This window comes from Ovis aries, chromosome 6 (assembly GCF_016772045.2).
Source record: "Ovis aries strain OAR_USU_Benz2616 breed Rambouillet chromosome 6, ARS-UI_Ramb_v3.0, whole genome shotgun sequence".
Classification (NCBI taxonomy): Eukaryota; Metazoa; Chordata; class Mammalia; order Artiodactyla; family Bovidae; genus Ovis; species Ovis aries.
The window spans coordinates 8,422,690-8,447,087 of record NC_056059.1 but is presented as its reverse complement, the minus strand read 5'-3'; positions in this window follow the sequence as shown (position 1 = coordinate 8,447,087).

The window sequence follows — 24,398 nt, the reverse complement described above, 5'->3', positions numbered from 1 at the left end:
TCACCCTGCTTATTTAACTTATATGCAGAGTACATCATGAGAAACACTGGGCTGGAGGAAGCACAAGCTGGAAACAAGATTGCCGGGAGAAATATTAATAACTTCAGATATGCAGATGACACCACCCTTATGGCAGAAAGTGAAGAACTAAAGAGCCTCATGATGAAATTGAAAGAGGAGAGTGGCAAAGTTGGCTTAAAGTTCAACATTCAGAAAACTAAGATCATGGCATCTGGTCCCATCATTTCATGGCATATAGATTGGGAAACAGTGGAAACAGTAGCTGAATTTATTTTTCTGGGCTTCATAATCACTGCAGATGGTGATTGCAGCCATGAAATTAAAAGACGATTACTCCCTGGAAGAAAAGATATGACCAACCTAGACAGCATATTCAAAAGCAGAGACATTACTTTGCTAAATATCCATCTAGCAAGGCTATGATTTTTCCAGTAGTCATGTGTGGATGTGAAAGTTGAACTATAAAGAAAGCTGAGCACTGAAGAATTGATGCTTTTGAACTGTGGTATTGGAGAATACTCTTAAGAGTCTCTTGGACTGAAAGGAGATCCAACCAGTCCATCCTAAAGGAGATTAGTCCTGAGTGTGCATTGGAAGGACTCATGTTGAAGCTGGAACTCCAATATTTTGACCACTTGATGTGAAGAGCTGACTCACTTGAAAAGACCTTGGTGCTGGGAAAGATTGAAGGCAACAGAAGAAGGCGACGACTAGGATGAGATTGTTGGATGGCATCACTGACTCAATGGACATGAGTTTGAGTAAACCCTGGGAGTTGGTGATGGACAGAGGCCTGGCATGCTGCGGTTCATGGGGTTACAAAGTGTTGGGCATGACTGAGTGACTGAACTGAACTGCGCTGATGCAGAATAGAAATCTATAGAGACAGAAAGTAGATATCCTAGAGCTGAAGATGGTGGGAGAACATGGGGAGGGATTGCTAATGGGTATGACATATCTTCTGGGAAAGATAAAATGTGCCTAAGTTGTTGCGGTGCATAGCTTTGTAAATATGCTAACTCTAAGTCATCCATTTATCTTTCTGCTTGACTCCAATTATATGACTAATATCTTCCCTGGTGGCTCAGTGGTAAAGAATCTGACTGCAATGCTGGAGACTTGAGTTTGATCCCTAGGTTGGGAAGATCCCCTGGAGGAGCAAAAGGCAACCCACTCCAGTATTATTGCCTGGAAAATCCAGTGGGCAGAGGAGCCTGGCAGGTTACAGTCCATAGGGTGTCAAAGAGTCAGACATGACTGAAGCTTCTGAGGATGAACCATCTATTACTGAACTCTGCCACCCTTTTATTAAAAAGAAACTGAAAAAAATTATCATTTCTATATTGATCCAGTTACTGCAGTTTATATTTGCCTGGGCCAAGACCTTCATGTTATTGTTGACTCCTCCATTTCTAACATCTTTCTCATTTAAGTTTGTTTGTAAATCTAGTTTCATATATTCAAGTCAGACAGTTTCCAGTCAGTTCGTTATTCATCCTTGCCTGTACACCATCATCTTCATCATTTTTTTTTCCTACAGTAGCTTTCTAATCTGCTCCTTGGTTTCATTGTTGTCCCTAAAACCATCTAGTCAGCTTTCCAAATTTAGTAGGCTTCATTTCTTTGTTAAATATGGTATCTTCCTGCCTCAAAATCCTTGCCACTAGCTTTGTTTTCAGCACAGAATGCTTACCTACATGAATTCCACTTGCAACCCTGCAAAACACACTGCATCTTTTATCACTTTCTATTCCCTTATCCTTTATGTAGTTTTTACATTATAGTACTCATCTACTGAGTCTCTTGTCAGTTATTGATATAAAAGTGTCATGCTTTTAGGTAAAGAACAATTTGTCGTAGGCATCTTAGAAGTCTGTAGGAATAAAATATACTGCTGTGTGCTGTGCTTAGTTGCTCAGTCATGTCTGACTATCTTAGACTCCATGGACTGTAGCTTGCCAGATTCCTCTGTCCATGGGATTCTCCAAGCCAGGATCCTAGAGTGGGTTGCCATGCCCTTCTCCAGGGAATCTTCCCAACCTGGGGCTCAAACCTGGGTCTCCCACATTGCAAGCAGATTCTTTACCATCTGAGCCATCAGGGAAGCCTGCAGTTTTGAAAGGGAAGTTGGCATTAATGGATTTTTCATAAATTATAGAATGTAGTGGTCATTAGCATGGTTTGTTAAAGAACAACGACCATGACAGAAGTAAACAATAGAATCTGTTTCTCCTATGAATACTCTATGAATAACAATAATTAATTGCTATTAACAGATAGACATTAATTACTGTGTTGTTACTAAGTCAGCAAAAATGCAAGTTTACAAGTAATGACTGTAATATAAATATAATGGATTTGTGTAGCATAATTTAAACTATTGCTTCTGAATTCAGAAGATTCTATTTTGAGTTTAGATCACATCATTTACTAAGAGAGTGTGTTTTCTACTTGTTAACTGATAAAAATAAAAAAATCTAATTTCTTTATAGAGTTGTTGTGAGACATATTTAATAACAGAGTAAAATTCATTTAGAATATTTATAAGCATTATTTTACCAACATTAATAAAGATTAAAATATATTACAACTAAGATTTTCTTTATAAAAATTAATCCTATGAAATATTAAAATAAGAAAGACCTCATATTTAGCTACCCTTGATTTAGTTTCCAAATTTGGTAGTTAAATAATGGAAGAGGTTTTAAAATAGTTAGAAGAGGAAAAAAGTTAGTATATTGAATATGTTAAAACATTTTCAGAAAACATAAAAGTGCTGCTCCTAGAAATGCAGGGGAAAAGCAATGATTTTTGTAGCCAATTGGCTACTGATAGTCAAAATGTGAACTGGCATTCAAATGTGCTGGTAATTAAAACACTTCATAACATGGTTTTGCACAATTATATTGAGTGAATATATTAAGATTTTTTAAAAATATTTCTAGTAGAATGTGGTTTTGATTGATTTAATCCTCACAGTGTTTTGGATGTGTAAGTCTAGTTGGAAATAGTCTTTGGCCAGCTCATACTCAGCAGATGTACTATTTGCATAAGTAGGATGTTATATGTGGGCTTGTATTTTTGGCTGACTGTAGATTTATGACACTGATTTATTTTTGAACAGATGGAAGAAAACCTGACAATGTGAAGAGAGGAGTTAATCAATTTACCATTAAAAAATTACAATTACTCTGATTTAAATTTACATATATGTCCCTGATTACCTCATTCATGGGGATATACAAAGCAGTTATCTCTCATTTTAATGGTAGCATTTGAACCTGAGGCTGATGCAGGCAAATGGGAGAAAGCATTAGAGTTATAGTATTAATGAGTAAATGTACTTATTCTAATTTTGAAGGTGAAAGAGTTATTTACAACAGTGAATTGAAAACAAAATAAATGACTTATATTTCCAAAGAAAGTATAGTTCTTGCTTATGTAAAATATTGAATTTTAAATAAATGGCTAGCTTTTATAAATATATATATATATATATTATAATATACTATACAGTATAACATAATCTTTTTCATGGGGATGGTCTTGATCCCTGTCTCTTGTACAATGTTCTGAACCTACATCCGTAGTTCATCAGGCACTTTATCTATCAGATCTAGTCCCTTAAATCTATTTTTCACTTCCACTATATAATCATAAGGGATTTGATTTAGGTCATACCTGAAAGGTCTAGTGGTTTTCCTTACTTTCTTCAATTTAAGTCTGAATTTGGCAATGAGGAGTTCATGATCTGAGCCACAGTCAGCTCTTGTTTTTGCTGACTGTATAGAGCTTCTCTATCTTTGGCTGCAAAGAATATAATCAATCTAATTTTGGTGTTGACCATCTGGTGGATGTCCATCATTTAACTTATATGCAGAATACATCATGAGAAATGCTGGGTGGGAAGAAGCACAAGCTGGAATCAAGATTGCCAGGAGAAATATCAATAACCTCAGATATGCAGATGACTCCATCCTTATGGCATAAAGTGAAGAGGAAATAAAAAGCCTCTTGATGAAAGTAAAACAGGAGAGTGAAAAAGTTTGCTTAAAGCTCAACATTCAGAAAACTAAGATCATGACGTGTGGTCCCATCACTTCATGGGAAATAGATGGGGAAACAGAGGAAAGAGTGTCAGCCTTTATTTTGGGGGCTCCAAAATCACTGAAGATGGTGATTGCAGCCATGAAATTAAAAGATGCTTACTCCTTGGAAGGAAAGTTATGACCAACCTGGACAGCATATTAAAAAGCAGAGACATTACTTTGTCAAAAGAGGTCCATCTAGTCAAGGCTATGCTTTTTCCAGTAGTCATGTATGGATGTGAGAGTTGGACTGTGAACAAAGCTGAGCGCTGAAGAATTGATGCTATTGAACTGTGGTGTTGGAGAAGACTCTTGAGTGTCCCTTGGACTGCAAGGAGATCCAACCAGTCCATCCTAAAGGAGATCAGTCCTGGGTGTTCTTTGGAAGGAATGATGCTAAAGCTGAAACTCCAGTACTTTGGCCACTTCATGTGGAAAGTTGACTCACTTGAAAAGACTCTGATTCTGGGAAGGATTGGGGCAGGAGGAGAAGGGGATGACAGAGGATGAGATGGCTGGATGGCATCACGGACTCAATGGACATGAGTCTGAGTGAACTCCAGGAGTTGGTGATGGACAGGGAGGCCTGGCATGCTGCGATTCATGGGGTTGCAAAGAGTAGGACACGACTGAGTGACTGAACTGAACTGACTGAGCATAGTCTTGGAAAATTTTGTTTTTTATTCTAAAACTTTCTTAATTTTGCTTAAGATATTGATATTTACATTTCCTATGTTTTTAGAAATTAGTCTAGTGATCGATGTGTAATATTTTTTCGTGTGGTAGTAGAGAAGGACATGATAGCTGGTTTGTGCTACCCTATACAGAAACAGAGAAAAAGGAATGTGAGCCATTCCCGTGAACAACCACAAATAAGGATGCAGAAGAGAAAACACTGTTAACAAAAGAAAATTTCCAAGCAGATAATTTTTTTATTGTTGATAAAGCAGTGAGGGGAAACAGCTAAGACAAGAGCATAGACAGGTAGCAGTTTTTATCTACCAGGGAAAAGACATTGGAGTTTATCTTGTGGCCTATAATTGTTTTACTCAAGAGATTAAATAATAAAAGTTGATTATTTAAAACTATTATTCTGGTAGCTAGTTAGGTAATGAATTTGATAAATTAAGACCAGAAGTGGAGATACCAGATGAAGGGTGTTGATATTTATTAGGAGAAGTGTTATGGAATTTTGAGCAAACCAAGTGGTAATAGAGGTAGAAAAATAAGGTAATGTGAAAAGTGATTATGAAAGTATATTTTTAAAATTTGGCATTCATCATTTACAGATCTTGAAATATCAATCTCTAATTTTATTTGACATTTAAATATACAACATGGTAAAAAAAAATATAATTGATGATAATTCTGAAAGAGAGACATACCAAATTCAATTCAGCTAGACAGACAGAAGTGCTACTCTGGTGGCTCAGTGGTAAAGAATCTACCTGCCAGTGCAGGAGATGTGGATTTGATCCCTGGGTTGGGAAGATCTCTGGAGACGGAAATGACACCCACTCCAGTATTCTTGCCTGGGAAATCCAATGGGCAGGGGAGCCTGGTGGGTTAGGTGTTGCAAAAGAATCAGACAACGACCTGGTGATTAAACCAAACAACAACAAAATAGGCAAACATGTACATGCATACAAAGAGCACTAAGGATTAATATTAATGAAACTGGAAGAATTGCAATATAGAGTTGACCATATTTAGGGTGAAGCAAAAGAATATTTAGAGTTATTGCTGAAGCATAAATCATGCACCATTTTTATTTTATTTTTAGATTTTTTAATGTATAAGGCATTTTTAAATTTATTCTAAATTAACTGGCTAGGAAGGGAGCTGACTGATCTGTAATTTCACAATCAGAAATATCACTGAAACGTTTAACTTTGTGTGAGAAGCAAGGGTTTATTTGTAGGTGGAAAAATGTGGGGGTTTATGGTTTGCTAAAAAAATATCTGAAGTGACTGCAACTATTAATATGTAACTCATGAACTTTCACTGTCCCCATGCTAATCATGTTTTATTATTTTCATGACAATTTAAAACATGTAAATCTCTCCACATAGGTAAAAATAGGTAATTCTGGGGAATAAAAAATGTCTCTGAGGAGTAACTTAACAGAAAGACATCTGTATTGTCATTGCATAACAGGAAAATACAACAGAGGTCAGATTTATGGCCAGTAATACAGTTCTAAATACTAACTTTGAAATTATGAAGAAACTGAGATGTTATCTCACAGCTTACATGGATTCCCTGTTCCTCAGTTCCCCCCAAAAAACAACACAATGAAGGCCAAATGTCCACCAAGTTACATCAGAGAGGATCCCCCAAATTATGAGATATAGAGCTCATATAGGGATGAATAAGATGTTATATCCAAACTTCCATCCAAAGAGAAGGATTTCTCATTATGCAAATATTCTCTGATGGACAGAGGGAAAGCTTTTCTAAGTTTATTCCACTGAAATGTAAAAGAATGTTCCAGGAAGACGAAGGATAAGAGTTTAAGAGACAGTAGGTCTCTGTCTTGAAGATACCTTAGAGACACCATCTTTACTGAAAAATGCTATCTACTTAGAGACAGTATCTCTAGTTTCCAGAGCTGTCTGTTACACAAACATTCTTTCAGTGTCCTTTGCTCAAAAGGTCTAGACTATGCAGGAGCTTAAAAAAATCCCAAAATTCTCTCTAAAACAACCAAAGTCTGATTATATATTTAATAATTATAATATATTCCAAATATTTGGAGAGACAATATATAATGAACACTCAATTAATCCATTCTTTGATATATTTTAAAAATTTTGCCATATTTGACATGTCTTTTATTCACTATGGTAAACAAAATAATGGTAAGCTCAAAGATGTCCACATTCGAATTCATGAGGCCTGTGAATATTACTACCTTAAGTGGCTAAAGGGATTTTACAAACATGACTAATTTTGTTGTTGTTGTTGTTGTTGTTCAGTTGCTCAGTCCTGTCTGACTCTTTCTGACCCCATGTACTGCAGCACACCAGGCTTCCCTGTCCTTCCATTTCCCAGATTTTGCTCAAACTCAAGTCTACAGAGTCGGTGATGCCATCCAACCATCTCATCCTCTGTCGTCCTTTTCTCCTCCTGCCTTCAATCTTTCCCAGCATTAGGGTCTTTTCCAAAGAATCAGCTGTTTGCATCAGGTGGCCAGACTATTGGTATTTCAGCTTCAGCATCTGTCCTTCCAATAAATATTCATTGATTTCCTTTACGATTGACCAGTTTGATCTCCTTGCAGTCCAAGGAACTCTCAAGAGTCTTCTCCAACACAACATTTTGAAAGCATCAATTCTTCAGCTCTCAGACTTCTTTATGGTCTGAATCTCACATGTACATGACTACTGGGAAAACCATAGCTTTGACTAGGCTGACCTTTGTCAGAAAAGTATATCTCTGCATTTTAATATGCCATCTAGGTTTGTCATAGCTTTTCTTCCAAGGAAGCATCTTTTAATATCATGGCTTCAGTAACTATTGCAGTGATTTTGGAGCCCAAGAAAATAAAATCTTTCACTGTTTTCTTGTTTCCCCATCTATTTGCCATGAAGTTATGGGATGGGATGCCATGATCTTCATTTTTTTGAATGTTGAATTTTAAGAAAAGAGTTTTTCACTCTTCTCTTTCACCTTCATTAAGAGGCTCTTTAGCTCCTCTTGGTTTTCTGCCTTTAGAGTGGTATCATCTGCATATCTGAGGTTATTGATAATTCTCCCAGTAATCTTGATTCCAACTTTTGGTTCATCCAGCCTAGCATTTTGCTTGATATACTCCGTATATAAGTTAAGTAAGTAGGGTGACAATATATAGCCTTGATGTACTCCTTTCCCAATTTTGAACCAGTCTGTTTTTCCATGTCCAGTTCTAACTCTTTCAACTTGACCTGCATACAGGTTTCTTAGGCGGCAGGTAAGATGGTCTGATATTACCATATCTAAAGATCTTGATATATACACATTACCTTGGATATTCTGCATAGGCCCAGTATATTGACTTTTCAAGAGAGAGTTGGAAGGATCAGAGTCAGAGAGAGACTGGAAAATGATTCACTTCTGGCTTTGAAGAGACCATGATTGAAGGACTCAGGTAGCTTCTAGAAGCCAGAAAAGGGAAAGAAACAGATCCCCTCCATGGGCCTCCAAAAGTAATGAATGCCTGCTGACATTGTGATTTTAGTTTAATGAAACTCTTTTAAGATTTCTGACATTTATTCTTGTATCCTATGACTATTTACTTTTTAATTAACATATATTGCAATTTATTCTCTGTGATATAAAGTTTATCAGTTTTGGGAAAATAATATATTTTGTCACTATTGTATATGAAGCACAATAACTTTGTTGTCCTAAAATATTTCCTGTGTTTCACTTATTCACCTTCATGCCAACCGAACCCCAGTTTCAGCCTGATCACAACCACTGATCTGTTTATCACCTCTATATTTTTGCATTTTAATAATTATTAAATAATTGGAATCAAGTAATAAGTGTTTTTGCAGACTAGCTTCTTTCACTTAATAATATAAAGAAAAACAAAATAGAATATTTGCAGGTTAATTGTCAAAGGGTATATGATCATCATTTGTACTTAATGCATTTGTGTTCACATAAATTCTAAATCATAATGGTGAAAGGTGAAACTTAAATCATACCATGTTTGAATTTTTTCTTAGTAATGGCTGACAATAGTTGATATTACCTAAGCGAGAACATTAAAAATGTGATGCAATTTATATCAGCATGAGTTAATTTTAAGATCTGTTTTGAACATCATCTAAACCATCCGGGGAGAAATTCCTTCAGGGAAAATAACAAACATTCTGTATCATGATTTTATTTGCTACCATTAGCAAGTGATGCAGACTTGTTAATCACATCTGTTCTTCAACATTATCTGGCCATATGGTCATGCAGATGAAACATTAACACTCATTGATTACACAATTCCATTAATTTCTATCATCCTTATCACAAATAAAATATTCTCCATATAGTGACATATATTCTTTTAAATACTATAATTTCTATGTTGATTAATTTTTGCCCACTGATTCATCCAATCCTACTTTCCCATCTTTATCCTTTCTCTTGTCTTCTGGCAATCCATTCTAATGTGACCAAAATGAATTCTAGAGTGCATTCTCATGTTCCTCACAGTATCTTCCTCAAACTCCTTTCCTTTGCCAGAAAATTCCTTTTCCCCACAGACATCCATGTTTTCTAGTCTATCTTTTAACTCCCTGTGAGCTTTGCTCACTCCCATGTCATTTGTATATGACATTAAAGCCTTCATCCTCAATTGTCTTATTCCAATCTCCTAGTCACCTAGTCACCTTGTATTTTACTGAGCTCTTGGTTTCGGTCTCAACATATTTCCAGTTACTTTTCTCCCGCTACCTATCCAGCCCCCTCTCTCTCCCTCTCTGTCTCTTTCCTTCTATAATTTTTTCTTGCTAAATCATAGCCATCTCTTTATGACCCAATGGACTATAGCCCTCCAGGCTCCTGTGTCCATGGAATTTTCCAGGCAAGAATTCTGGAGTAGGTTACCATTTACTTCTCCAGGGAATCCTTCCCACCCAGGGATCAAACCCACATCTCCTGTTGCTCCTGCATTGCAGGCAGATTCTTTACCACTAGCACCACCTGTATACACAAATATAATAAGTTGTCATTTTCATATGGGCAAAAAAAGACAAGATTCAATTATCACTATCTCATGGAATGCACATTTTTCACATAAAATGTACAAGCTACAGTCTATGCTTGAAAATAAATGACTAATAGAAAAAAATGTTTGCTGTATTCTAACACTATTCTCTAAGGAGAAGTTTTGAGGCCATAGTTACTTTAGCAGACAGGTTTAAAATGGAAATCTTAAAAGGTAATTCAAGAATATTCATTCATTTATAAATCACCTAAGAGTGATCACACTAGTTCAGGTAGTTTTTGAGGATGTAAGAATAAGAAAACACTGACTTTGAATAGATTTAATCCAGTAGAGAAGAGACATTCAAGTGAAGAATTAAACTATTGTGTGATTTTTTGCTATATCAACTACATGAATGTGGTATGAGTACTTAGGGAAGGATTTACCGACTGACCACATAGCTTTGAGAACATAATTGAAAAAGAATTATGATGTAACTGTGCATTCTCTCCCATAGAAGACAACAAAAAATACCTGTGGAACTAGTTTAGGTTTTGAAAAGTAATTGCAGTTTTAGACCATGAAATTTAAATAATTATAACTAGGTTTAAACACGTTTTTATTAATCAAAATAGGAACAATAAGAATCAAAATTTTTGCCAATGAGAAATAAGTTTGTTCATTCCAGTAGCATAAAAATCTATTTGGGGATTTGATGAACTCTTGGAAAACATTTTCTGCCTCCTGCTGGTTGTGAAAGTGTTTTTCGTGCAAAAAGTTATAGGGGTGCTTGAAGAAGTGGTAGTTGGTTGGCTAGAGGTTAGGTGAATATGGCAGATGAGGAAAAACTTTGTAGCCCAATTTGTTCAACTTTCAAAGTGTTGGTTGTGTGATGTGTTATCGGGCTTGTCATAGAGAAAAATTGGGCCCTTTCTATTAACCGATGCTGGCTGATGGCATTGCAGTTTTTGGTGCATCTCATTGTTTTTTTGAGCATACTTCTCATATGTAATGGTTTCTCTGAGATTCAGAAAGCTGTAGTGGATCAGAGAAGCAGCAGACTGCCAAACAGTGACTGTGACCTTTTTTTTTTTTTTTTTTGGCACAAGTTTGACCTTGGGAAGTGCATTGGAGCTTCGTCTTAGTCCAACCACTGAACTGGTTGTTGCCAGTTGTATAAAATCCACTTTTCGTTGCATGTCACAAACCATGAAACAGTTTGCTGTTGTTGCATATAATAAGAGAAGATGATACTTCAAAATGATGATTTTTTTGATTTGCAGTCAGTTCATGAGGCACCCACTTATTAAGGTTTTTCACCTTTCCAATCTGCTTCAAATGCCAAATGACCATAGAATTATAGATGAGCTCTTCAGCAACTTCTCATGCAATTGTAAGAGGATCAGCTTCAGTGATCCTCTCAACTGGTCATTGTCAACTTCCAATGGCCGGCCACTGCCCTGTGATGAACTACCACAGCACTGTGCATTCATTAACAGTTCCTGGGCCAAAGGTGTGGTTGGTTGATGTTGCAAGTTATCTCTGCTGTTTTATGACCCATTTTGGACTATAATGAGAAAATTGCTCAAATTTGCTTTTTGTCAACATCATTTCCATAGTCTAAAATTAGTAGAACATTAACAGCAAGAAATGTCATTAACAACAACAAAAAAAAAACATAAAGTGAGAAACGCACATTAAATGCTGTATAACATAACTACATTTATTTAAGAAGGTATTTCAATATCCAACAGCAAATTTCAATGTCAAAACAGCAATTACTTTTGCACCAACCTAAATAATACTAATAATATTACTACTATTAATGTATCACTTACAGCAATGAAGGTCACACTGAATGAAGACCTGTAAGGTATATCAATGAGAGAGTAAGGAGTAGCTCTTATTATAGGCTTTGGACTTATGCTGGTGACTCGGGGCAAAGAATGGCTACCATTTAGGGATAGTTAGAATTGTCAGACACTGAGCTAAGCTTGTTTTTTTTCTCCTTCCTTAACAATAATACTTATTTTTTAAACTCTTTTGTTCTTTTTAAAACTGCAGTATAGTTGATTTACAATGCTATATTAATTTCAGGTGTACAACATATTTACTCAGAATTTTAAGATATTTTACTGCATTTCTAGTTATTATAAAATATTGGCTATATTCCCTGAGCTATATAATATTTCCTGATAACTTGATTATTTTGCACATAGTAGTTTGTACCTCTGGTCTTCTAACCCTGTCTTGTTTCTTCACCCTTCCCTCTTTCTTCTGGTAACCACTAGCTGGTTTTCTGCATCTGTAAGTCTGTTTTTTTTTGTTTTTTTTTTTGTTTGTTTGTTTGTTTTATCCACTGATTCATTTTATTGTTTAGATAACACATGTAAGTTGATAACATACAGTAGTTGACTTTCTCTGTCTGACTTGTTTCACTAAGCATAATATCTTCCAGGTTTATCCATATTCTTGCAAATGAGAAAATGTCATTCTTTTTCAGATTGAGTACTATTCCATTGTAAAAATAAAACACCTCTTTGTTGTCAATTCATCTGTTGATGGAAATTTAGTTTGCTTCCATCTCTTGGCTATAGTAAATAGCAGTGCTTCTATGAACACTGGAGTGTGTGAGTCTTTTCAAAATTAGTTTTTACTTTCTTTAGATACATATCCAGGAGAGGACTTTCTGGATCACACAATGGTTCTATTATTAGTTTTATGAGGAGCCTGTATCGTGTTTTCCATAATGGCAGCACTAATTTACAATTCCAGCAACAGTGTACAAGGACTCAATTTTCTCCACATCTTATGTGACATTTGTTGTTTATAAAATTTTTGATGATAACAATTCTGACAGGTATGAGTTGGTATCACATTGTGGCTTTGATTTGCATCTCTCTGGTGATTGGTGATGTTGAGCAATTTTTCATGTGCCTGTTGGCCATCTTCATATCTTCATTGAAAAGAAATGTCTGTTCAGGTCTTCTTCCCATTTTTTAATTGTTTTTTGTTTTGTTTTGATATTGAGTTATATGAACTGTTTATATATTTCACATATTAAACCTTTATTGACCACAGTTGTTGTTGTTCAATCACTGAGTCATGTCTGACTGTGACCCCATGGACTGCAGCAAACCAGGACTCCCTGTCCTTCACCATCTTCAGGAACTTCCTCAAACTCATGTCCATTGAATCAGTGATGCCATCCAAACATCTTGTCCTCTGCCATCCCTTTCTCCTCCTACCTTCGGTCTTTCCCAGTGTCAGAGTCTTTTCCAGTGAGTCAGCTCTTCACAAAAGTATTGGAACTCTTGGCCAAAGTATTGGAGCTTCAGCTTCAGCATCGTTCCTTCCAGTGAATATTCAGGTTTCATTTTCTTTAGAATTGACTGGCTTGATCTTCTTGCTGTCCAGGGGATTCTCAAGAGTCTTCTCCAACACCACAGTTCAGAAGTGTCATTTTTTCAGTGCTCAATGTTCTTTATGGTCCAACTCTCACATCAATACATGACTACTGGAAAAACCATAGCTTTGACCATACAGACATACTCAAATATGGTCATATCACTGGAAAATATTTTCTCCCTTTCAGTGGGTTGTCTTTTCATTTTTTCAGTGGTTTCCTTTTCTGTGCAAAAGCTTTTAAGTTTATTTAGGCCCCATATCTTTATTTTTGTTTCCTCTGCCTTAGAAGACAGCTCAAAAGAAATGTTGCCTTGACTTATGCCAAAGAGTATTTTGCCTATGTTTTCTTCTAGGAGTTTTATGGTTTCCATTCTTTCATTTAGGTCTTTAATCCATTTTGAACTAATTTGTGTATATGTTTTGAGAAAATGTACTAATTTCATGCTTTAAAACATACATAACAGTCATATTTACCAGCACCACCTATTGAAGAGGCTTTTTTTCCATTGTATATTTTTGCCTCCTTTATCATAGATTAATTGACTGTAATGGCATGGATTTATTTCTGGGCTGTATATTCTGTTCCATTGATTTATGCATTTGTTTTGTGCCAGTAGTATACTATTTTCGTTACTATAGTTTTATCTTGGAGTCAGAAGACAGGGAATGTGATTCCTTCAGCTCTGTTCTTTCTCAAGATTGCATTGGCTATTTTGGATATTTTTGTGTTTCCATACAAATTTTAAAATTATTTGTTTTAGTTATGTGAAGAAAATTTATTTTTATTTTGATAGAAGTTGCATTGAACCTTTAGATTGCTTTGGGTAGTATGGTCATTTTAACAATATCAGTTCTTCAAGTGCATGAACCCAGTATATCTTTACATCTCTTTGTGTCATCTTCAGTATCTTTCATTAATGTCTTATAGTTTTCTGAGTACATAGGTAGGTTTACTTCCATAGGTTTATTCCTAGGTATTTTGTTATTTTTAATTCAATTATAAACATAATTGTCTTCTTAATTTCTCTTTCCAATATTTCACTGTTAGTATAGAAATGCAATAGATTTCTGTATATTAATTTTGAATCTTGCAATCTTACAAATTTCATTGATGAGCTCTAGTGGTTTTCTGGTGGCATCTGTAAGATTTTCTATGCATAGCATTATGTCATCTGCAAGCAGTGACAGTTTCATTTTTTCTTTCCCATATTTGGTTCATTTTGTTTACTTTTTTTTTTCTTCTTGTCTGATTGCTGTGGTTTGGACTTCCAGTACTATGTTAAATGAAAGTGTTGAGCATGGGCAGCGTAATGTTAGAGGAAATGATTTTGACTTTTCATTATTGAGTATGATGTGAGTTGTGGGTTGTTATATATATGTCCTTTATTATGTTGAAATATGTTCCCTCTATGCCCACTTTCTGGAGAGTTGTTTGTTGTTTTTTTTTAAATTATGAACGGAGGTTGAATTTTGTCAAAGTTTTGTCTGCATGTATTGAGATGATTATATGGTTTTATCCTTTAATTTGTTAATGTGGTGGATCACATCAATTGATTTGTGGATATTGAAAAATCCTTGCATCCCTGGGATAAGCCCCTCTTAGTCATGGTATGTCATCCTTTATATATTATCCATATATTATTTTATTCCACCTTCACAAGGACCCTGAAGTGCTGACCTTATTCCTAGTTTTGATAAAGTCAAGAGAGGAACTGAGGGTCTATACAATTTGCTGGAGTTTACACAGCTAGTACATGACAACTGTGTACCTAAAATTCAGGTCTCCTTATGCTTAATCCTGTATTGCTCTTTAATGCCATATCTCAGGCTCTAGTACAATATAGGTTGGGGGACTGTACATTGGAGATTTTGTCCTGAAAAACTGACAGTTGAACTGGATTTAACTTTGCATGTTATAAAGCTAAACAGAGTCATTTCTGGTTGATAATATTTTTTGTCTTAGTAATGGTTTTTGCATGTTAAGTGAATTCTGCTTTTCTTTTTCTAATCCTTAATTTTTTTTTTGTTTTTGTATCAAGTTAGAGAAAACCAGAGTGATGTCATATATTTTCTATTTCACATTTTTTGAAAATTGGCAGCTGATAATTTTAAATATTTTAATACAAGTATTTTCTACAACTTATTTTAATCAGATCAGAGTGATAGCATTATTTTAAATATGCCATGAAGAACCAGGAGGAGTACCTGATTTTATCATTTTCATCTACTTTGTACAACTTCACAAGCTAAACATTTTATTCTTTATAGGGCTTCCTAAAGCCTACATATTTTACTTCTCTTTCCCATATATTTTCATCCTGGAATGTAGTTTTGAGCTTTTAAGTGAAGGAGTTAAATGATGCAGTTACTCTTGAAGCTTATATTAGGGGAAAATAAAGTTCTCTTCTACTTTTCCTGTGACAGTGAATTCAGCTCTCATAGCTTAAGTCCGATCATTAAAAACATGACGTTTTAATAAAGTACTACTTATTTTTCAATAATTAGTTAAGATTCAAATCTGTCCTTAAATTCAATTTTACTTCAGAAAAGTAAACACTTTAAATTTGAATATGTTTTTCCTGTACACATAGGACTTTACATTATATCTTAAAATGGTTATTCTTCTGCCAAATATTGTGTTCGGTCTTAGTACTATTTTTCTAAACCATAGCAGTCTTGATGTATGTTGATATATGTGGAATTTTATTAAAGAGAAATGTATTATCTAAGCATAATGATGGTTAATATTAGGAATATGTTTTCTGTGATAGAAAGAATAATGAAGAAATGTTTAGATACTTGAAATATTTCTTAATTATAATATATATATATGTGTGTGTGTGTGTGTGTGTGTGTTAAGTGTTATACTAACAAGCTGGTTAATGTAAAGACACTGTTTAAGTGTTCCTTTCAAAAATAAATGTTAAATTCTTTTCCAATATAGATTATTACAGGATATTGAGTAGAGATCCCTGTGCTATTCAGTAGATCTTTGATGGTTATCTATTTTATATTTAGTATTGTGGGAAGATCCTCTGGAGAAGGAAATGGCAACCCAATCCAGTGTTCTTGCCTGGGAAATCCCATGGACAGGGGAGCCTAGTGAGCTACAGTCCAGAGGTTCACTAAAGAGTTGGACATGACTTAGCAACTAAACAGCAGTGCATGTGTATTAATCCCAACCTTCTAATTTGTCCCTCCCCTACAGTGTTCATCGTTTGATAACCATAACTTTGTTTTTTAAATACTTGAGCCTATTTCTGTTTTATGAATACATCTATTTGCATCATTTTAAAAATTATATTCTGTGTATGATTGATAATGATATCTTTCTCTGTCTTCACCTAGTATACCTATTGAGGTTTTTTAAAATTTATTTTTAATTGGAGGCTAATTGCATTACATTATTGTGTTACATGGGAAAAGAATCTGGAAAAGAATGAATATATGTGTGTGTGTGTGTGTGTGTGTGTGTGTGTAACTGAATCACTTTGCTGTACACCTGAAACTAACACAGCATTGTAAATCAACTGCACTCCAATAAAATTAAAGAAAACAGTATAAATCAAAACTATTATGAGCTGTCATCTCACACCAGTCAGAATGGCCATCATAAAAAAAAAATATACAAACACTAAATGCTGGAGAGGGTATGGAGAAAAGGGACCGCTCTTGCATTGTTGGTGGGAAATGTAAATTGTTACAGTCACTATGGTAGACAGTATGGAGATTCCTTAAAAAACTAGAAATAAAACCACCATATGACCCAGTAATCCCACTCCTAGGTATATACCCTGAGGAAACCAAAATTGAAAAAGACACATGTACCCCAGTGTTCACTGAAACACTATTTACAGTAGCTAGAACATGGAAGCAACCTAGATATCCATTGACAGATGAATAGGTAAAGAAGCTGTGGTACATATATGCAATGGAATATTGCTCAACCATAAAAACAAACACATTTGAGTCAGTTGCAATGAGGTGGATGAACCTAGAGCGTATAATGCAGAGTTAAGTGAGTCAGAAAAACAACTATCATATACTAACACATATATATGGAATCCAGAAAGATGGTACTGATGAAATTGTTTGCAGGGCAGCAATGGAGACACAGACATAGAGAGCACACTTATGAACGTGATGCAGGGGGGGAGGAAGGAGAGGGTGGGATGTATGGAGAGAGTAACATGGAAACTTACATTACCACATGTAAAATAGATAGCCAATGGAAATTTTCTGTATGACTCAGGGAACTCAAACTGGGGCTCTGTATCAACGTAGAGGGGTGGGATGGTGAAGAAGGTGAGAGGGAGGGGGCATATATATACCTATGGCTGATTCATGTTAATGTATGGCAGAAACCTACACAATTCTGTAAAACAATTATCCTTCAATTAGAAAGTCAATTAAAAATTTTAAAAAAGAAAAAGAAATGTTAGAATAACTTTTAAAAGCTAATTTTGTATGTTAAGCATTCAAAAATCCACTCAAACTAAATACATATGAGTCAATTTTCATAAATGGGCACATATATTATTTTCTGAAAACCTTTGTGTCAGTGGTATTCAGGTCCCTGAGTATATTTCAGTTAAATTAATATTTTAAAATAATTAAAAGTGTGAAAAATTAAAAATCACAGTATTTTTGCAATAGCAAGTTGAACCAAAAAATTATAATACCACTTTTTGAAACAGAAAATGATTTTATATTATGTAAATGTTTGCAAGTTAGATTTTATTCTGACACAATATAATTAGCTCACATAGTGAATATTAGCAAGTTATATAAATAGCAACTTATTGTATAGATGTATTTGCATTAAAGTCAACAATCATCTGATATAATGCATTGATATATAATTTGATGACTCCTTTATAAGAAAGAGCTTTACATTTACTATAAAAGCTAAATATATGAAGTTCAAAATTAATAACTATAATTTAATTTTTATAATTTTATGCACTTTAATAAGATTGAATGAATGTGTAACTGTCTGAATCTATGTAATTCTTTTGTGCATGAGAATATTACAACACGTATTAAATTTTTTTTACAGAAATTGATAGCTAAACCACTTAATTATTTTAATCTTTATACTTTGCAAAAACAGCATTCCATCTTTTTGATAACTTAAGAAATTGCAGACTTTAAAATATCATGAATGTATGATAAATTGTTTGGTGTGTTTGAACCAACCATTTCCTAAGAACTGATAAATGTATTTATGCTAGATTAAAATAATTTTCTAAAAGAGCAAAAAGTACTTAAAAAATCATACATAAGCATATTATATTACTGAGTCTATTACTCCCCACACAAATAGATAATTTGAGTAATTACAGAAGAGATGATAATAAAATATAATGGGAAGAAATCTGAACAGAAAGAAAATCTACATCTTATTAAAGCATTGCCAGTAATTTACTATGAACTAGATTTTTTTGCATTTGCTTAATAGCATTTTATTCTCTGTGTATTACCTGATTATTTGCTTATATTTGTCTATGCAAGTGTTTGCATTTTTTCTGATTATTAAAAATGTTAAAATCTTTCTGGCCTTCAATATATTTTTCTTTACAGAAATATAACTTCCATGTTCCATAGTTCCTATTCCAAATGTAAATGCATATTAAAATGCAAAGCATATGCTTATTAGTACTTTGTTTTAAGTTCATATTAATTTCATAGGGTTTTTTAAGTAAAATTATTTTACATAGATAGTTAAATGAATGTGTATGTTTTGAGAAGGATGATATCTGATTTGTGGCAATTTAGACCATAAAATCAAGTATGTTATACAGAAAAATACTGGTATTTTGTACCAAAGGTAGTACAAATGTACTGTGGCTATAACACAAAGGGACACAGTGTTACTAAAATGCAATGAGGGCAACTGCTTTTATCTTATGTTAGGTAGATGTTTTCACATAAGTAACAGTATACACTATAAATAAAAAGAAACTATTGAAGAATTTTGTAGGATACAGTACTTATATTGAGTACCTATATAGAGTTCTGAGAAAATCTTGGCATAATATTCATAAACAGTTATTCGAGGCATAGCTGGCAATTACACAATAAAAGATGAGTGAAGCAGCTTAGATCAAAAGACAAGAATGCTGCATTTTCCATGGTGGTACAGTGTTTGGTACAGAATACTCTGCTTTCTGACCTCCCACAACAATATGGGGCCTTGCCTCATTTGTATCCTCCCTGGCATCCCCTGGGTTTCCCATGTAGCAGTGATGGTAAAGATCCCACCTGCCAATGCAGGAGACATAGAGATGCAAGATCAATCCCTGGGTCAGGAAGATCCCCTGGAGGAGAGCATGGCAACCCACCCGATATTCTTGCCTGGAGAATCCCGTGGATAGAGGAGCCTGGGAGGCTACAGTCCATAGGATGGCACAGACTCAGACACAGTGGAAGAGACTCGGCACTCACACGGGCATTATCCCTTCCCTACCAGCACTACTGACTCAAGCCATTTCTCTAGTAGTTTGTGGCAGAAGTTTCCAATTAGCCTGCCAAGATAACAGGGGGAAAAGCGATTTTCTGTCATCCACTTAGATGTTTGTCTTTTTGCTTTGTTACATGATTGTTATGGTCTACAAATGATCACTACAATCTCATGTTACAGTCTTACATTATTTAACTTACAACTCAGATAGATTTAAATGAAACTTCCTTTCTAGTATCTGTGAAAGACCTTGGTGGTTACTAGGGGCTACAGAATGAGGCAAAAGGGGAGAAGTAGGTCACAAAGCACAAAAAAACTGGTTATAAGATGAATAAGTACAGTATAGTGATTATAACCAAAACTATGTATTATATACTTGGAAGTTGCTAAGAGAGTGTATCTTAAAGTCCTTACCACTAAACAGCAAAGATAATTACGTAGTCGTGTCTGACTCTTTGGGACCCCATGGACTGCAGCATGCCAGACCTCCCTGTCCATCACCAACTCCCGGAGTCTACTCAAATTCATGTCCATTAAGACGGTGATGCCATCCAACAATCTCATCCTCTGTTGTCCCCTTCTCCTCCCACCTTCAATCTTTCCCAGCATCAGGGTCTTTTCAAATGAGTCAATTCTTCACCTCAGGTGGCCAAAATATTGGCGTTTCAGCTTCAGCATCAGTCCTTCCAATGACTATTCAGGACTGATCCTTCAGGATGGACTGGTTGGATCTCCTTGCTGTCCAAGGGACTCTCAAGAGTCTTCCCCAACACCACAGTTTAAAAGCTTTCCGCACTCAGCTTTCTTTATAGTCCAACTCTCACATCCATACATGACTACTGGAAAAACCATAGCCTTGACTAGATGGACCTTTGTTGGCAAAGTAATGTCTCTGATTTTTAATATGATGCCCAGGTTGGACATAACTTTTCTTCCAAGGAGTAAGCATCTTTTCATTTCCTTGCTGCAGTCACCATCAGCAGTAATTTTAGAGCCCCCCAAAATAAAGTCTGTCACTATTTCCCCATCTATTTGCCATGAACTGATGGGACCCGATGCCATGATCTTAGTTTTCTGAACGCTGAGTTTTAAGCCAACTTTTTCACTGTCCTCTTTCACTTTCATCAAAAGGCGCTTTAGTTCTTTTTCGCTTTCTGACATAAGGGTGGTATCATCTGTGTATCTGTGGTTATTCATATTTCTCCTGGCAATCTTGTTTCCAGCTTGTACTTCATCCAGCCCAGCATTTCTGTTGATGTACTCTGCATATAAGTTAAATAAGCAGGGTGACAATATACAGCCTTGATGTACTCCTTTTCCTATTTGGAACCAGTCTGTTGTTCCATGTCCAGTTCTAACTGTTGCTTCCTGACCTGCATACAGATTTCTCAAGAGGCAGGTCAGATGGCTTGCTATTCCCATCTCTTTAAGAATTTTCCATAGTTTGTTGTGATCTACACAGTCAAAGGCTTTGGCATAGTCAATAAAGTAGAAATAGATGTTTTTCTGGAACTCTTGCTTTTTCGATGATTGATTCAACAGAGGTTGGCAGTTTGATCTCTGATTTCTCTGCCCTTTCTAAATCCAGTTTGAACATCTGAAAGTTCATGGTTCATGTATTGTTGAAGCCTGGCTTGGAGAATTTTGAGCATTACTTTACTAGCATTTGAGATGAGTGGAATTGGGTGGTAGTTTGAGTATTCTTTTGCATTTCCTTTCTTTGGGATTGGAATGAAAACTGACCTTTTCCAGTCCTGTGGCCACGGCTGAGTTTTCCAAATTTTCTGGCATATTGAGTGCAGCACGTTCACAGCATCCTCTTTTAGGATTTGAAATAACTCACCTGGAATTCCATCACCTCCACTAGCTTTGTTAGTAGTGATGCTTCCTAAGGCCCACTTGACTTCAGATTCTAAGGTGTCTGGCTCTATGTGAGTGATCATACCATCGTGACTAGCTGGGTTGTGAAGATGTTTTTTATACAGTTCTTCTGTGTTTTCTTGCCACCTCTTAATGTCTTCTGCTTCTGTTAGGTTCATACCATTCCTTCCTTTATTGTGCCCATCGTTGCATGAGATGTTCCCTTGGTATCTCTAATTTCCATGAAGAGCTCTCTAGTCTTTCCCATACTATAGTTTTCCACTATTTCTTTGCTAACTCTACCATTATAATTATTTTGTACTATATGAAGTAAAGTGAAGTGGAAGTCATTCAGTCGTGTCCAATTCTTTGCTATCCCATGGACTACATAGTCCATGGAATTCTCTAGGCCAGAATACTGTCATGCATAGCCTTTCCCTTCTCCAGGGGATATTCCCAACCCAGGGATTGAAGCCTGGTCTTCCACATTTCAGGTGGATTCTTTACCAGCTGAGCCACTGTGTAAGAGTATCAAATAAACAATTCAGAAAATCCTAAACTTACATGATGTTATATGTCAAATATATTTCAATAAAGCTGGAAAAACTCACCAAACCATAATGATAAAATAAATAAATATGCATATGAGTAAATGACAATAATTATAAACCTATATTTGAGGGTCCAGGTCTCCCAAGCAAAATTTTAAAAAACTTAATAAAAAGTTACTGTTGGTTCTTCAGTTTGTAGATATAGTCATTTTCAGAAAATACTCATGTTCTTCATTTTCATTTGGATTGGATTTGGACACTGGAGAGATTTTCAGACCTTTCTCTTTTGCCCTTATCTATCAGGTTTTTACTAGTCTCTGTACTGGTTCTGTTTGTCACACCTGGCTTTTGGTTTTGCAGCAGAAATAAAAACTAATGTCCCTGGCCCCACTATGGACTTGAGCTACCAAGACCTTTTACTCTATGCCCTGCTCATTTCAAACCGAAACACTTCCCTGCACATCTGCCCCTCAAGCACTTCTCTACCTGCCTCTGTAGCCCCAGGTATATCTTGCCAGCCTAGGATTAGAGAAGCATGTGGTGTTCCTGCAGAAAATGACCCATATGCTTTCACATTTCAGCTCTACTCATTTAACTTGCACCCACCTCCCACCAGACAAGGCTCAGATGTCTGGATATTTGTGCTATTCCTCAGGGATACAGACAGCATCCCAACGTCAGTCTCATCATCTTCAAATCCTATGGTTTAATGAGTTCACTTTTCTCATGGTATTAAAATTCTTATATGACATCCTCTTCCCTTCTCCACTCTCTAGATTGATTTTTCAATTTTATTATTGAGTCCATCATGCTTTCAAATTGATGCTTTCAAATAGTGATGCTGGAGAATACTCTTGAGACTAATTTGAACAGCAAGGAGATTAAACCAGTCAATTCTAAAGGAAATCAAACTGAATATTCATTGAAAGGACCGATGCTGAAGCTGAAGTTCCAATACTTTGGCACCTGATGTAAAAAGCCAACTCATTGGAAAAGACCCTGATGTTGAGAAAGACTGAAGACAAAAGGAGAAGTGGGCAGCAAAGGATTAGATGGTTAAATAGCATCACCGACTCATTTGAGCAAAGTCCAGGAGATAGCGAAGGACAGGGAAGCTTGGCATGCTGCAGTCCGTGGGGTCGCAGAGTCAGACATGACTTAGCAACTGAACAACAACAACGAACATTATCTACCATTTGTGTGTGTGTGTGTCTACTAGGTTTTTGCTAAATGATAGACATGGATTATCTCATTTAATCTTTAAGATAGCCTTATGATGTTGATAATATAATGTTACAGATGATGGTAGAGAGGTAAAAGAGATAAGTTGCTGAACATTAAAATTATATATGGTGGACCAGGATCTAAACTCAGTCAGTCTTTATTATTCTAGGAGGTATATTCCTAAATGATTTACTAAAATACTTGTTAATCAAATGCTTCCACCACCTAACGCCATAGATCATTTTTGCATTAGTGAGCTAGTGTATGTGTATATGGAAATCTTACTACAAGCTATATTTAGCAAATCTAATTAGATTAGGCACCATGCTGGAAAGTCAGTACATAAAATAGTGAACAATTTAGAAGACATCATTTTACAAGTGTTAAAAAAGTCTGGCTGAGGCCATTAGACTGAAATAAGCAGTTTTAGTAGTGTGTGATTATAGGGAAAGTTTAGTCTTTTTTCAGAATTATGCAAGGGAGAAAATTTCCTGGAGAAAATTCACATTTATGCTAAGAACAGAATGATAAGATGAGAGACAGAGTAATCAATGTGGAATGGGTTATTATTAAAAAAAAAAAAAAGAGTTGAAGCAGAGAGAATAGTTGGGTGAGATAAAACAATAAAGACCATGAAAATCTTTGAAAATTAAATAGAACTAGCATGACTGGAAGCAAGATCATTGATTGAGAAGCTGGTCGTGAGGCAGGAAGAGAAAGGCAGAGATGTGAATGTAGAAACAGTGGAAATGAGATACATTTTAAGATGTAGGGTGTGTGCTCTGTTGTGTCCAATTCTTTGCGACCCCATGGATTGTAGCCTGCCAGATTCCTCTCTCCATGGGGCTTTCCAGGCAAGAATTCAGGGAGTGAGTGGCCATTTTCTATTCCAGGGGATCTTTCAGACAACTCAGGGGTTGAACCCATATCTCATGCATCTGCTTCGTTGGCAGGTGGATTCTTTACTGCTGTGCTACTTGGGAAGCCCTAAGATATTAATTTAAGGGACATAATTATATATACATATCTTTAATTTGTGGTAAAACACTCAACATAAAATCTGTGTGGAAGCCAACTGTGAAAAAGCAATG